The sequence below is a fragment of the Schistocerca piceifrons genome, chromosome 8 (genome assembly GCF_021461385.2).
Source record: "Schistocerca piceifrons isolate TAMUIC-IGC-003096 chromosome 8, iqSchPice1.1, whole genome shotgun sequence".
Classification (NCBI taxonomy): Eukaryota; Metazoa; Arthropoda; class Insecta; order Orthoptera; family Acrididae; genus Schistocerca; species Schistocerca piceifrons.
Window position 1 is genome coordinate 425,844,654 of NC_060145.1, and position 17,371 is coordinate 425,862,024.

Sequence of the window (17,371 nt, forward strand, 5' to 3'; positions counted from 1 at the left end):
AACATACTGTTTGTAAGCGAAGCAAAGTTGCTGAAGTAATTTTTCTGAAAATGTTTTACATGTAGCATAAAAAATAAAGCACCATTTATATTTTCCTCATGAATTCGTTCTGAAACAGTTGCAAGGAAACTATTGGTTAAAAATATTTTAGTATTTAAAATTGTATGTCTCACACCACAGCCTGATGATAACACTGTCATCAGTTCATTATTGATCACATTCATTATGATATTTCGAAGTTGAATAACTCACTGCGTGTTGTGCAAAGAATTTGCAGTAGATTAAAAGTGTGAATTGTAATTGATAATCTAAGAAAGTAGGAATTGACAGATGGAAATTGTCATCGTATTTCGAATTGCATATCTGCATATCATTAAGAGGTGAATGTTGGGTTGAAACACAGAGTAAAAAAACAATTGACACAGCTAGTATTTGATCACATAATCTTTTGGGTTCTGGCCACACATTCTACAACTAGACCAGAACATCAAATGCAAATCACATTCCTCTTGCTGCATTTTCGAGACTCTGATGCTCACTCTAGTATGGGAGCTGTTCACTAGGTGGCAGTGGTATCATTTTCACAGCTTAATTCATCATAATTCATACAATTTGTATGGAATATTTATAAATTATATACAAAACCTTACTTGTTAATCAGCTTATCTATGAGTCAAAACCAGATCAGAATCTGTACAATGTAAACTATCTGCACGAGTGCCTATAAGCATAGTTTAAAAATACTTGCATAATTTATTGATGAGACCAAGAAATGGAGAAACATTTTACATTGGGTTTTAGACATTACAGTATTTTTAGCCCAGCAAAACATTGCTTTCTGCGGTCATCACAATTTCTTAGAGTTGGTGGAAATCATGGCAAAAGATGATCCAGTACTGAAGGAACACTGGTTCTAGAAGAGGTCACTGATTGGGCAAAGAGAGTGCCTTTTTATATGTCAAAAGGGATACAAATTGAATTTATTTTTATTTTTGGTGAACATTTTAAGGAAAAATTATTGCAGATATAAAAAAGGGTTAACATTACAAAGTAATTTTTGACAGCACTCCCAATGAAAGCAGAACTGACCAAGTGGGTCAAATAAGATACGTTCATATAGAAGACAACATTGTGGAAATTTGAGGATCCTTCTTACATTTTTTTTTATATCTAGAAAAACTGCAGAGGATATGTCAAAAGCTAATCAACAGCAGCTGGAAAAATATGTGTGGAAAATACATTGTGCAGCTCTCAGGATTATGACAATGCTGTGTCAATGTCAGATGCACGCGGAGAAGTACAACAAAAAATGAGAAGTTGATCCAAAAGCTATGTTCAGTCTTTGTGCTAATCATTCATTCATTCAGTCTTTGTGGAGTTTATGCATGCATCTACATACGTACTCTGCAAGCCACTGTATGGTGCATTGCAAAGAGTACCTTGCACTACTACTACTACTACTACTACTACTACTGCCAGCCACATCCTTCTCTGTTCCACTCACAAACAGTGTGGGAAAAATAACTGACTGTATGCCTCTGTATGAGCCCTTATTCTCTAACCTTATCTTAATGGTCCTTACACAAAATGTGTATGAGCCCTTATCTCTCTAACCTTATCTTCATGGTCCTTACACAAAATGTATGTTGGCGGTGGTGGAATCATTCTGCATTCAGCCTCAAATGCCAATTCTCTAAATTTTCTCAATAGTTGTCCTTAAAAAGAACATCACTTTTACTCCAGTGATTCTTATTTGAGTTCCCAAAGAATCTCCCTAATACTTGCTTGCTGTTCAGACCTACTGGAAACAAATCTAGCAGCCTACCTCTGTATTGCTTCAAAGTCAGTCTTTAATCTGACCTGGTGTGCATCCCAAACATTCAGACACCACTCAAGAAATGGTCATACTAGTAACCCATATGTAGTCTCCTTTACAGATGAACCACACTCTCCTAAAATTCTCCCAATAAACCAAAGTCGACCATTCGTGTTCCCTACAGCAGTCCTTACACGCTCATTCCATTTCATATTGCTTTACAACATTATGATTAGATATTTAATTGATGTGACTGTGTCAAGCAGCACACTACTAATACTGTATTCGAACATATGGGTTTGTTTTTCCTATTCATTTACATTAACTTACATTTTTCTACACTCAGAGCTAGATGTGGTTCATCACACCAACTAGAAATTTTGTCTGGGTCATCTTGTATCCTCCTACAGACAATCAATGATGACACCTTCCCATACTCCACAGCATCAGCAGCAAACAGCCGCAGAGTGCTGTTAACCCTGTCTGCCAGATCATTTATGTACGAGGGCAGATCAAATATAAATGGGATTTTATTTTTTATTTAAATTCATTTAGTGAAAAATGCAAGGCAGTTATAATTTATTTTTCCATATAGTCTCCTGCTTTGGAAATCCATTTGCCCCAGCATATTGGCAGCTTTTTGATGCCCTCACCGTAAAAAGAACTGGATTGTGTCACCAGCCAGTTGCGCACAAAGTCTTCCACACTCTCGCCATCTTCAAATCGTCACCCTCCTAGAGCTTCATTAAGCGGTCCGAATAAATGGATATGGCAGGGCTGTAAGTCCGGCCTGTAAGGAGGATGATCAAGTGTAGTCCAGTGCATTTCCTGTGGCTTGGAGACAGTTAGGGCTGCAGTACAGGCTCGCGAATTGTCATGGAGGAGAATTGATAGGTATTGTCTTTTTTTGGCAACATGCAACTCTCGCCTTGTTTAATAGTTGGCAGTAGTAAGGAGCATTGACTGTGCGTCACTCATGCAAAAAGTCAATCAGCAAAATGCCTCACTGATAGAAAAAAACGGTTGAAAGAACCTTGCCAGCTGACATCCGAGTCTTGGCTTTCACTGACGCTGCCTCCCCTTTCCTCCACCACTCCTTACTGGCTTGTTTGGATTCTGGAGTGTATTGGTGAACCCATGTTTCATCGCAGGTGATGATTCGACTCAAAAGTGCATCACCATCTTCTGCAAACATTGCTGTAAGTTTCTCACAGACCTCCAAATGTGTCAACCTCAGATTTTCAGTCAAAAGTTTAGGGACCCATCTGGAACACACTTTACGGAACTATAGGTCTTTTGTGATGATTGCTTGACAGCTCCCATAACTGATTCCAACTTTTTGTGCAGTTTCTGATATTATCGTCTGTCAATCATTGTCAATAATGTCTTTAACAATATCTTTAACCGCATTGATGTTTTTGTCTGTAATGCAGGTCCGAGGACGGCGATCATGTTGCTGATTTTCCACACATTCTTGGCTTTCCGTGAACTTTTTATGCCAGGCAAACACGCACGTCCTTGATCGTGTTTTATCACCAAACTGTGCCCTCAATCTTTGGTAAATTTTCACTGCTGTAAATCCTTCACGAGCAAGAAATTTGATAATTATGCGTTTCACAATGGAGGGATGCACCTGTTGCTCAGACATCATGAGCATTACTGATGAAACGGCAGGAAGTATCTAACAGCATGCTCTCCTCACTTCTAATGGTCCCGCCTAAGCATAACAGAAGCACGGGGCCAGTCCTACCAACTGTTGATGTTCAGGAACAAAAATCTCATTTATATTTGATCCCCCCCTTGTATTTATAAAATAACAGTGGTTCTATCACACTTCCTTGGGGCACACTTAATGATACTCTGATGAACACTTGCCATAGAGGACAGCATTGGGCACTGTTACAAAGTCTTCGAGCCACTCATATATCTGGCAATCTGTTCTGTATGCATGTGCCTTTGTTAACAGTCAGCAGTGTTGTACCATATCAAGTGCTTTACAGAAATCTAGGAATATGGAATTTGCCTGTTGCATTTCATCAATGATTTGCAGGATCTCATGTGAGAAAAGAGGGAGCTGAGTTTTTTGTGAGCAATGTTTTCTAAAACCGTGCTGATTTGTGGACAGAAACTTTTCGTTCTCAAGGTACTTCCTTATATTTGAACTGAGAATATGTTCAACAATTCTGTAGAAAACCAATGTTAAAGATATTGGTCTGCAATTTTGAGGGTCTGTTCTTTTACCCTCCTTGTATACGGTACAGGAGTCACCTGCGCTTTTTACTGGGACTTTGTTCTGGTTGAGAAATTTGTGATAAATAAGTGAAGGGCCAATGCTGTAGAGTACTCTTTGTAAAACCAAATTGGGGTTCCATCATTTGTTCCCTTTAGAGTCACCAGTCTTGGAACTGTAGAGAAGTTACATTCATTCTTCTCAGCTTCTACATGTAGTTGAATGTTACTTGTAGGAAAAACAGGAAGTTTTAAATGATTCCAGAATGAGATTTTCACTCTGCAATGGAGTGTGTGCTGATGTGAAACTTCCTGGTGGATTAAAACTGTGTGCCGGACCGAGACTCGAACTCGGGACCTTTGCCTTTCACGGGAAAGTGCTCTACCACTGAGCTACCCAAGCATGACTCATGCCCCATCCTCACAGCTTTACTTCTGCTAGTACCTTGCCTCCTACCTTTCAAACTTTACAGAAGACGTCTCCGCAATATCCTTTCTTTCAGGAGTGCTAGTTCTGCAAGGTTCGCAGGAGAGCTTCTGTAAAGTTTGGAAGGTAGGAGACGAGGTACTGGCAGAAGTAAAGCTGTGAGGATGGGGCATGAGTCATGCTTGGGTAGCTCAGTTGGTAGAGCACTTGCCCGCGAAAGGCAAAGGTCCCGAGTTCGAGTCTCGGTCCAACACACAGTTTTAATCTGCCAGGAAGTTTGAAATGATTGCCTGATACTCACAGGAGTGCTCATTAAATTAATTTGAAGTCAGAACAGAAAACACGAAAATAATTGTGTGCACTTTTGGGGATATGCAAGATTTATCCAAAGCAGACCCTGATAATAGGTCTGCAGCAGCTTGCTGCTTTCAGCTGTATGTGATTTTACCGTTTTGATCTCCATCAAATTTTGGCACAAGATACTGCAGGTAGTAAATTTAGTCCAATATCTACAGTCTTCAAAAATGAGTTCGAATAAGTGACTCCCCAAATTAAAAACTCTGAATGTGTGTTTAATGAGGGAATGAACTACACTTGTAGGCAATGCCGTTACTTTTAGTGCTAAAAATGCAGTAGACATTAACTTTCACTGATGCGGAAGGAGCATAAATAAAAAAGTTCCAGGTAAAGTAGCTCATGATGTTGGAGTATCAAGTTGAGAAGTAGTTCATTGATCGATGTTTGAATGAAACTTCCTTGCAGATTAAAACTGTGTTGGACCAAGACTGAAACTCAGGACCTTTGTCTGTCATGGGCAAGTGCTGTACCAGCCAAACTACCCAAGCATGACTCATGACCATCTTTACAGCTTTACTCCCACCAGTACTTCATCTGGTTTCTTGCAGACTGTACAGAAGTTCTCCTGCAAAACTTGTGGGGCTCTCCTGGAAAAAAAGGATGTTGCAGAGACATTCCCTAGCCACAGCCTGGGGGATGTTTCCAAAATGAAATCGGTACACACTTCGCTGCAAAGTGAAAAATTCATTCAGAAATGTTTTATTGCATAGGCTGATTTGTACAGGACATGCCACAATGATACACTGCCATAAAGGAAAGGTACTAAATTTTCTAAACTGCTGAAACAAAATTTATGCTTCAAGCTTCCAATGACACTTTGGCTGTAGCAATGGAATTTATGATAGTTTGATCAGGAGCAAGTGCTGCAAGAAATAAAAAGGTGTCACAGACATCTACGTGCAGCTGATAAGAGTGTTGACATTGCTGCTCAGTGGACAGCCCAATGAATCCTCCAATTTACGATTAAATGGAACTCCAGTGAATCATTACACTGTATATCACTTATAATTCAATAGTTCTTTATCATTTATGTCTGAGTCATATCAAGCAAGAGAAGTTTTCTGAACTAAAATTAATTTAAATTATCTAGACACTGTGATGAATCAGGAATGATTAGTGCAATTGTCAACAATTTAAGGAAGAGGATAGATTGCTACTTACCATAGAGATGTCTCATTAAATTGCAGACAGACACAACAAAAAGACCGTTTGTTACACATTTAGCTTTCAGCCAAAGCCTTTTTCAAGGAAGGAATTCACACACACACACACACACACGCACACGCGCGCGCGCTCTCATTCATTCATTCATTCATTCATTCATTCAATTCATTCAGTCGTACACGCTTGAAGCACACATGACCGCCTGACTGCCATCACCAGCAATTCGGACTGGAATGCCAGTCTGTCCATTTTTATCAACTGTAAGAAAACTTCCAAATTAAATAGAGTTCAGTGACATGACATGAAATGACATTATTGAGAATTTCAGTAAAACAAAGGCACAAAAGCGTGTAATCTAATATTATCAGTAAATAACTCTACCTCGTACTAAGGTTACAAAACTGATTGATATTATCATTGTACAAGCCTTATTTCCAGACATATAAAAATTATTTTTTTTATTCTATTCTCTATTATTTCATTGAAATCTGATGGTTGTTGTGCTAAATGCTGTTTCATATTCTAAGATTCTCATCAATACCTTTAAGTACGTACACCACTGGCCATTAAAATTGCTACACCATGAAGATGATGTGCTACAGACGCGAAATTCAACTGACGGGAAGAAGATGCTGTGATATGCAAATAATTAGCTTTTCAGAGAATTCACATAAGGTTGGCGCCGGTGTCGACACCTACAACGTACTGACATGAGGAAAGTTTCCAACCGATTTCTCATACACAAACAGCAGTTGACTGGCATTGCCTGGTGAAATGTTGTGATGCCTTGTGTAAGGAGGAGAAATGCATACCACCACGTTTCCGACTTTGATAAAGGGCGGATTGCAGCCTATCGCGATTGCTGCTTATCATATCACAACATTGCTGCTCACGTTGGTCGAGATCTAGCGACTGTTAGCAGAATATGGAATCGGTGGGTTCAGGAGGGTAATACGGAACGCCGTGCTGGATCCCAACGGCCTCGTATCACTAGCAGTCGAGATGACAGGCATCTTATCCGCATGGCTGTAATGGATCGTGGAGCCACATCTCGATCTCTGAGTCAACAGATGGGGACGATTGCAAGACAACAACCATCTGCACGAACAGTTCGAGGGTATTTGCAGCAGCATGGACTATCAGCTCGGAGACCATGGCTGCGGTTACCCTTGACGCTGCATCACAGACAGGAGCGCCTACGATGTTGTACTCAATGATGAACTTGGGTGCACGAATGGCAAAACGCCATTTTTTCGGATGAATCCAGGCTCTGTTTACAGCATCATGATGATCGCATCTGTGTTTGGCGACATGACGGCGAACGCACATTGGAAGCGTGTATTCGTCATCGCCATACTGGTGTATCACCAGGCGTGATGGTATGGGGTGCCATTGGTCACACGTCTCGGTTACCTCTTGTTCGCATTGACAGTGGACGTTACATTTCAGATGTGTTACGACGTGTGGTTCTACCCTTCACTCGATCCCTGCGAAACCCTACATTGCAGCAGGATAATGCACAACCACATGTTGCAGGTCCTGTACGGGCCTTTCTGGATACAGAAAATGTTTGACTGCTGCCCTGGCCTGCACATTTTCCCGATCTCTCACCAATTGGAAACGTCTGGTCAATGGTGGCCGAGCAGCTGGCTCGTCACAATACGCCAGTCACTACTCTTGCTGAACTGTGATATCGTGTTGAATTTTGTGTTGAAGCTGCATGGGCAGCTGTACCTGTACACGCCATCCAAACTCTGTTTGACTCAATGCCCAGGCGTATCAAGGCCATTATTACAGCCAGAGGTGGTTGTTCTGGGTACTGATTTCTCAGGATCTATTCATCCAAATTACGTGAAAATGTAATCACATGTCAGTTCTAGTATAATATATTTGTCCAATGAATACCCGTTTACCATCTGCATTTCTTCTTGGTGTAGCAATTTTAATGGCCAGTGGTGTATGTTACAATTAGTAGAGTGCAGAGTAAACACAGTATAAATGCTTATCTTTTTCGGCAACTACATCTATATTACTCAATATTTACAAAAAATGTACACTACAATTACATCATTTTCCAACCACACTGGGGGATTCATTTAGTTTCGCTGCCTCGGGCATCTGACTGGCTTAGTTTGCCAATGCTTTGATGAGGCATAAAAGATTCAGATCAACTACATATACAAATAACAATCCATTTCTGCAGAATGTCCCACCTGAAATACAAACAGTAGGTGGCTAAAATTCTGCTCATTGCACAGTGATAACTTTGAAGACTTGTTAAGAATTTTAACAGGTATGCTGATAATATGTAAGAAAACTACAATTGTGATTATACGTAAGTTGAATACACATGTCAAAATTACACTGATCAGCCAGAACATTATGACCACGTGCATCATCCACCTTTAGAATTGATAATAGCAGTGACGCATCATGACGTGAAAGCAGTGAGGTCTTCGTAGGTCGCTGGAGCTAGTTGACACCTTGTCTTCACACACAAGTCACTTAATTCCCCTTACATTCTGGGGAGGTGGGCAATAAGCTCTGACGCCAGTTCAGTTACATCCCAGATGTGTTCAAACAGGTTCAGATCTTTCAAGTTGGGGGGCCAGTACATCAACTGGAACTTGCCACTAATTTCCTCAGACCAGTCCACCTCACTCCTGGCCTTTTGACATAGCGCCTTATCTTGTTGAAAATTACCCCTGCCATCAAGAAACATGATTGTCATCAAAGGGTATACATGTCTGCAACCAATGTATGATACTCATTGGCCCTTATGGTGCCTTGCTCAGTCTCCACTGGCCTCATGGATGCCTGTGTGAATGTTCCCCAGGACATAATGGAGCTGCCGCTAGCTTGTCTCCGTCCCACAGTACAGGTGTTGTAGAGCAATTCCTCTGAAAGAGGAGAGATTTGCACCCTCCCCTTGGCATGATGAAGAAGGTATCAGGATTCATGAGACCATGCGACACCCTGGCACTGTACCAATGTCCAGTGCCAATGGTCACGTACTCATTTCAGTTGTGTTGACTGATGTTATGGTGTTAACAATTAGCACATGCATAGGTCATCAGCTGCGGAGGCCTATCATTAGGAGTGTTCAGTGCACTTTATGTTCAGACACCCTAGTACTTCGCCCAGCATTAAAGTCTGATGTTAGTCTCGCCACAGTTCACCACCTGTCCTGTTTTACCTGTCTGGCCAGACTATGACATGAGACATCTGTAATAAAGGGTAGCTGTCCAACCCCATGACATCTGGACATGGTTTCACCATGTGGTGAGGAGACTCACCACAGTGCTTCTCAAACACCAAAGAAGTTATGCAGTTTCCAAGATAACACGTTTCTTGTAGTGGCCATTTTCACAGCAGCTGTGTATAAATTGCAGTTGTTTCAAAGAAAATGCCTTTTGCATGCTGCACATTGAATTTTTATTTTTATTTATGCGCCCTGATGCGTTTCGCCTTTTTTTTTACAAGGCATCTTCAGTGGGTGTCAGGTAACATCTAAGCAAACTGCTTTCTCTCATCTGGCAACCAGGTGGACATCTTACAGTTCACCTTCAGTTCACTGTTTTTGTTACACATCACTGTAACTGCCATCTTGTTCTTATGGTTGATTAATAAGTGTCTAATTAGTTAGGTTTTGCTCTTTTATATGGTGTTCAGCAATGCCCCTTTCTCTTCCAATTTCTCACAATACTTACTCAAACAAATCTTATTTTAAAATCTAGTAGAGTCCTATTGTCATGAGCTATTGTGCTATCCACATAAAAATTCCATTATGTGATTTACAAGAGTGTTTATACACTTATCAGACAGAACATTACAACCACTAACAATATAAACCTCTCTAGGATATAGTAGCATCACCTGGCAAGGAATGACTGCTAGTCAGAAATATGCATAGTGCATGTAGTGTCAGTGAATGTGCTGTCTGTGTGTAGTATGGGGAAGGCGTGTGATATGAGGGGCATTTGAAAGTCCGCGCAAAAATAAAAACTACTTACGTGTTTGGGGTAAACCTTTTTTATTTTTCAACATCGTCTCCTTTTAGACTTATACACTTTGTCCAATGTTGTTCTAATTTGTTGATCCCTTCCGAATAATAGGAATTGTCTAAGTCTGCAAAATAACTATTAGTTGCTGCAATCACCTCCTCGTTTGAATAAAATCTTTGTCCTGCCAGCCATTTCTTTAAATTGGGGAACAAATAGTAGTCCGAAGGAACCAAGTCTGGAGAATAGTGGGGGATGTGAAACGAGTTGTAATCCTATTTCCATTAATTTTGCGACCACAACTGCTGAGGTGTGTGCTGGAGCATTGTCGTATTGGAAAAAGGACTTTTTGCGGTCCATTCGCCAGCATTTTTCTTGCAGATCGATTTTCAAACTGTTCAATAACAATGAATAATATGCACCTGTAATAGTTTTACCCTTTTCCAGATAGTTGATGAGGATTATCCTTTGCGAATCCCAAAAGACAGTCACCATAACCTTTCCGGCTGAAGGACTGGTCTTTGCCTTTTTTGGTGCAGATTCTCCCTTGATAACCCATTGTTTAGATTGTTCTTTGGTCTCAGGAGTACAGTAATGTATCCATGTTTCATCCACAGTGAGATCATCATAATCATCATCACACTAACTTTACAGTAATCTGTGAAAAGTTCATAAGCAGACAGACTGACTAGTGGTTATTGATATCTGAGTCCTTATATAAAGGACATATCTGTGGCATCAACCTTACACATGTATAAAGGAAGGTCAATTCAGTAAAGTCTGTGAACAAGGATGATGAAACCTGACACCCTGATCTAGTCGGTCTTCAGTGCCTGGGGTTACTGCCCAAAAGTTGAACTCGGTATGGTCTTCAGTGACCACCATAAGGTGCTGTGATGGTATGTTGCATGTATCAAGGAATGATAATTTTAGCATCACTACCTATACCAAGAGGCCGTCTGTCTGATTTGATGTTTGTGTACATAACTTTCTCATATTAAACGGAATTCTTTGAATTCCCAGTGGCTTTGCGTGGAATACTGGTTAACAGGCATATCCAAACTATTGAAGCAGGCCAGAGTCGGTCATTCTGCTGATGAAGCTTCAATAATACAAAAAGTATTATTGGCAACAAGTCGTGCAAAATGTGAATGTGTATTTTTTTGTCGTAGGGGAATATTTGAAAATCGTCCCCTTCTATATACAGAAGGCACTGAAATAAATTTGTGTATAACCTACATATATTAAAAAATCTTGTATGATATGACACTTTCAGTGTGACACTTTCTTCTATTAGGCATATCTTGTTTTAACAACAAATTCAATTGAATCGTTTCCCCTGACGTTATACCGTGTATTTCTGTAAAGATGTGGTTTCGTCCAATAACACAATTCATTTGTAAATGTTGGAACTGTGTAAAAACGTAGGGTTTGCTAAGGTTAAATGTGCTCTAAGAAGTTAATAGTGATAAGCCACCACATATTCTATCTTTCAGTTCATAGAGACTGTCGAAGGACATTGATGGAGAAAAATTTTGCAACACCAAGGAGGAGTTGTCGAGACAACAAAAGTTGGTACATGTATTTATACTCCTGAAAGATGATTTCTATTCAAATTTCACGCCAGTTGCATAAGAGTAGTGCTGGTTGCACCACTATTATTATGCAAATCACATTTGATTTAAATACATGCTGTAAGGATTGTGAGTGTTAGTTATACCTTTGAGATTGAATGTGGTGAGGTGATGGTATCAAGAATGCCTTTATGGCAACGAGGATGCCATTATCCACGGCTCACTGAGTTTGAATGAGGTTGTGTAATAGGGCTACGAGAAGCAGGAGCAGCAGGAGCACTCTCATGGTTATCCCACGCACTCTGACTGCACTGAAAATTTGTATATCAGTGTGCTAATTTGACCTGTCATGCTGTCATTCATGAACAGCATTCCAAGAGTTTTTTCTCACAGGATAATGCTCACCCACATATTGTTGTTGTAACCCAACATGCTCTACAGAGTGCCGACATGTCATCAGGACCTGGTCAATCACCAGATCTGTCTCCAATTGAGCACATACGGGACGTAATTGGACAACAACTTGATCATCATCCGTCCCAGTATTGGTTGACCAATTGCAACAGACATGGAATTCCCTCCCATAAACTGACATCTGGCACATGTAAAACACAGTGCATGCACATTTGCATGCTTGCATTCAGTATTCTGGCAGTTAGACCAACACTTCACATTTGCAATAGCTTATCTCGCTCTTCAATTAACTTCTGATCTTGTAATGTTAATCACTTAAATAGGCAAATGTATTCCTGAAATTTCATGACTCTGCACGTCTGCCCCTGGTAGCTGAATGGTCAGCGTAACAAATTGTCAATCCTCTGGGCTTGGGTCCGATTCCCAGCTGGATCAGGGAATTTTCTCCACTCAAGGACTGGGCATTGTGCTGTCATCATCATCATCATCATCATCATCATCATCATCATCATCATCCTATCATTCTCATCGACTGCAGGTCACTGAAGGGGCGTCAAATTGAAAGACCGGCACCCGGTGAACGGTCTTCCCGACAGGGGGCTCTAGCCATATGATTAAATAAATTACTCTGCAGCAATTATTTTTTGGTGTCGCAGTTTTTTTCCATCAGCGTATATTAAGACCAGGATTACTTGTCTTTGTACAAGACATTTCATCCCCATCATAACCCACCATCTCGGGATGCAAAAGACAAATGGCACACAGAAAATTTTTCTGTTATCATCAGTCTCCTTTTCATTTCTGAACCCTCACATCACTACTCCTCTTCCCACTACTCCTCTTCCCACACTGCCCGCTTGTTGTCACTACTAGCATTATGCTTTCTTTTGTATTCATTTCTTGTCTCTTCTTTTAATTTTTCATATACTCACGCCTTTTTTTTCCTTCACCATTTTTGTTTCTCTCTTGTTCTGGCCACATCGTCGTATCTGTGATTTTATTTACAGCATGTCATAGTGTTCTGTCTGATTTGTGAACCTTTATCATTATGTGACTTCCTAGGCCAGAGAAACACTCATTGTCGTTTCCTAATTAGTCCCACTTTCACTAACCCTATCACTTCTGTTGCCAAATTAAATAAGTCCCAGAAATAAGTTTCAGAAATAACGCCCAGGTGTTAGAGACTTTAATGCTATCCATGTGTACCTGCTGTGATGGTAAGTACAGATTTTTTTCTATATATACTTAATTCGTGTTTTATTTTGATGGCAATTTTCCTTGTAAATATTTTGTGACTTAATCTGTGATAAGCAGAATGTATACATTTGTCCAATAAAATACCTAAACATCACACTGCTGTCTAGATACAGACAATAACTGAAGGATAATGATCCATACATTATATAGGGGATTGCAAGTAGGTACATTGTCAACAATGGTTGAATGCACTGTTTATAATGTAGCTGTTAGTCATGTGAACCTTATTTTCCTTCCAATTTCCTCTCCCAACGTATCCTTTGCTTGTGATCACACCAACTTCCCTTCCACTCTCTCCTAAACATTTCCTCTTGGATATGCAGCGTATTGTGTCATTTTTCTGTTGACAGCTTTGGAATGTTAGCAACTATATACATTTCTTCCCTTAACTCTGAATTGAGAAAGAGATGTAATTACTTTTAAAAAAAGTAGAAGTTTTCATTTTCTTTTTAAAAAAGTAATGGAAATTACTGGATTGAACAAGGCATAAAATAAGGGAAAGGCAAACCACTCACCTATAGCGAATCAATGTGTGGAGCACAGAAACATGTAACAGAAAACAGCATTCATTCTAGCTTTTAAGCACAATCTCTTTTTCTAACAGTAGTACACACATTCACACATACAAAACACACAAACACCCAAACGTACTTCATTTTATGTATTTTATTTGTAAACTGTTCATAATTGCTAGTTTCTGATTCTAGTTCAATTATGCTTGGCAAGACAATAATGGCAGTTTGATTGTGGAAATTGATGGACTTTCCAGGATTTTTGTTCATTTGAATAGAAACTCAATAAATTTGTAACACTTCTACTACAAATTTATGTACTCTTACAGCTATTATAGTTTCCATGGTGTTATTTACTGATGTATACACTGAACTAAATAAAGAATTGCTTCAAAATGTGATGAATTATTGCATTTAAAAATTATTTCATTTAAAAATAATGATTTCCTACCAATAAATCCATTTGTGCTGTGCTTGAAAAAGTAGTTTTACCAAAATCATAGGCAACACAAGGAAGCCATATGAGCAGTACACACTTTAAAATACATCTCCCTTATAGAACTACTGCTGCAGTTGGAAGATTTAGAAGTTCAGTAAGTTACATAAAGAGGTAGTCATGTAACATCTCAAATAGAAACTCAAAACATTTGCCTATGGCAGTGTTTGAAGATGCATTGTGGCTCAAGTTTAAATGAATAGTGACCATGCATTGGATAGTTATGTACCTACTAGAACAGTTTGTGATGGGAGGGGCGTTGCATGGCATGCAGTCACTGTAAAGGAACAGTGGTTACTATGTCTAAAACAAAGCATAGGGCTATAGACAAAAAGACACTTAATGAAACACATTTGGCTGTCATCAGGGCGAAATGCAAAGTCTTAAATGACTGTCATTGCAAAATTTTATCGAATGACTTCTCTCAAAATTCAAATATATTCCGATTGTGTAATAAGGCTGTCAGTAACACCAAAGTTAGTGTCCTAATGCTCATTGATGATGTAGGAAATGAAATACGGGGTAGAAAAGCAAAAGAAGAAGTACTCAATTTCGTTTTCAAATATTTCTTTACTAAGAAGATACATATGTTCCATCCCAGTTTAACTATCACATCACTGCTAAGGCAAATGATGTAGTTATTAGTGTCAATGGCATTGAGAAAAACACAAAATCACAAAAATTAAACAAGACTCGAGCACCCTATGAGATCTGTCAGATTCTAAATACAATTTGTTACTGAGTTAGCTCCAGTGTTAACCATAAAATGTTGTAGTTCCCACTAACAAAAATTGTTCTTAGTGATTGGAAGAAAGTCCAGGTCATACTCTATTCAAGAAAGATACCCAAAGTGACTGATTGACAGGAATGAGGGAAAGAAAATCAGTAGAAGAAGAATGGGTAGCTTTGAGGAATGAAATAGTGAAGGCAGCAGAGTATCAAGCAAGTAAAAAGACAAGGGCTAGTAGAAATCCTTGGGTAACAGGAGATATATTGAAAGGAGAAAATGTAAAAATGCAGTAAATGAAGAAGGCAAAAAGGAATACAAACGTCTCAAAAATGAGATCAACAGGAAGTGCTAAATGGCTAAGCAGGGATGGCTAGAGGACAAATGTAAGGGCGTAGAGGCATATCTCACTTGGGGTAAGATAGACACAATCTACAGGAAAATTAAAGAGATCTTTGGAGAAAAAAGAACTACCTGTATGAATATCAAAAGTTCATGTGGAAAACCGGTTCTAAGCAAAAAAGAGAAAACAGAAAGGTGTAAGGAGTATATAGAGGGTCTATACAAGGTCGATGTACCTGAAGACAATATTATGGAAATGGAAGAGGATGTAGATGAAGATGAAATGGGAGATATGATACTGCGTGAAGAGTTTGACAGAGCACTAACAGACCTAAGTTGAAACAAGGCCCTGGGAGTAGACAACATTCCATTAGAACTACTGACAGTCTTGGGAGAGCCAGCCCTGACAAAACTCTACCATCTGGTGAGCAAGATGTATGAGACAGGTGAAATACCTGCAGACTTCAAGAAGAATATAATAATTCCAATCCCAAAGAAAGCAGGTGTTGACTGATGCGAAAATTACTGAACTATCAGTTTAATAAGTGACGGCTGCAAAATACTAATGCGGATTCTTTACAGATGAATGGATAAACTGGTAGAAGCCGATCTTGAGGAAGGTCAGTTTGGATTCCATAGAAATGTTGGAACACTTGAGGCAATACTGACCCTACGACTTACCTTAGAAGATAGGTTAAGGAAAGGCAAAACTACATTTCTAGCATTTGTAGACTTAGAGAAAGCTTTTGACAATGTTGACTGGAATAATCTCTTTCAAATTCTGAAGATGAAGATGGCAGGAGTAAAATACAGGGAGCGAAAGGCTATTTACAATTTGTACAAAAACCAGATGGCAGCTATAAGAGTCAATGGGCATGAAAGATAAGCGGTGGTTGAGAAGGGAGCGAGACAGGGTTGTAGCCTATCCCCAATGTTATTCAATCTGTATATTAAGCAAGCAGTAAAGGAAACAAAAGAAAAATTCGGAGTAGGAATTAAAATCCATGGAGAAGAAATAAAAACTTTGAGGTTCGCCGATGACATTGTAATTCTGTCAGAGACAGCAAAGGACTTGGAAGAGCAGTTGAATGGAATGGACAGTGTCTTGAAAGGAGGATATAAGATGGCCATCAACAAAAGCAAAACGAGGATAATGGAATGTAATCGAATTAAATCGTGTGATGCTGCGGGAATTAGATTAGGAAATGAGACGCTTAAAATAGTAAATGAGTTTTGCTGTTTGGGGAGCAAAATAACAGATGATGGTCAGAGTAGAGAGGATATAAAATGTAGACTGGCAATGGCAAGGAAAGTGTTTCTGAAGAAGAGAAATTTGTTAACATCGAGTATAGATTTAAGTGTCAGGAAGCCGTTTCTGAAAATATTTGTATGGAAGTGAAACATGGACGATAAATGGTTTGGACAAGAAGAGAATAGAAGATTTTGAAATGTGGTGCTACAGAAGAATCCTGAAGATCAGATGGGTAGATCACATAACTAATGAGGAGGTATTGAATAGAACTGAGGAGAAGAGAAATTTGTGGCACAACTTGACTAGAAGAAGGGATCGGTGGGTAGGACATGTTCTGAGGCAACAAGGGATCACCAATTTAATATTAGAGGGCCGTGTGGAGGGTAAAAATCATAGAGGGAGACCAAGAGATGAATGCACTAAGCAGATTCTGAAGGATGTAGGTTGCAGTAGGTACAGGGTGGTGAGAAAGCTTGCACAGGGTAGAATAGCATGGAGAGCTGCATCAAGCCAGTCTCAGTACTGAAGACCACAACACCACAACCACCCAAAGTGATCCATAAAACTACTGCCCAATCCCATTGATGTGCATCTCTCATAGAATCCTAGCTCACATTCTGAGCACAAACATAATCAAGTATATCGAACAGAATCACCTTGTCCATGCCAATGAGCATGGATTGCGAAAATGAGTATCATGCAAGCCCCAGTTTGTGGTTTTCTCACATGATGTTCTGAAAGGCATGCCATGAATAAAGGTAATCAGGTGGATGCAATATTTATTTACTTCTGAAAAGCATTTA

At 39.5% G+C, this 17,371-nt stretch overlaps 1 protein-coding gene and 1 non-coding gene across 2 annotated transcripts in view; both read left to right on the forward strand.

Annotated features, from left to right (window-relative positions):
- The window catches only part of LOC124711227 (phosphatidylinositol 4-kinase alpha), a 205,358-nt gene that overhangs the window by 60,058 nt on the left and 127,929 nt on the right, over positions 1-17,371 (forward strand).
- Positions 4,653-4,727, forward strand: Trnas-cga. Its single transcript has one exon. It is a non-coding gene; the product is annotated as a tRNA-Ser (tRNA).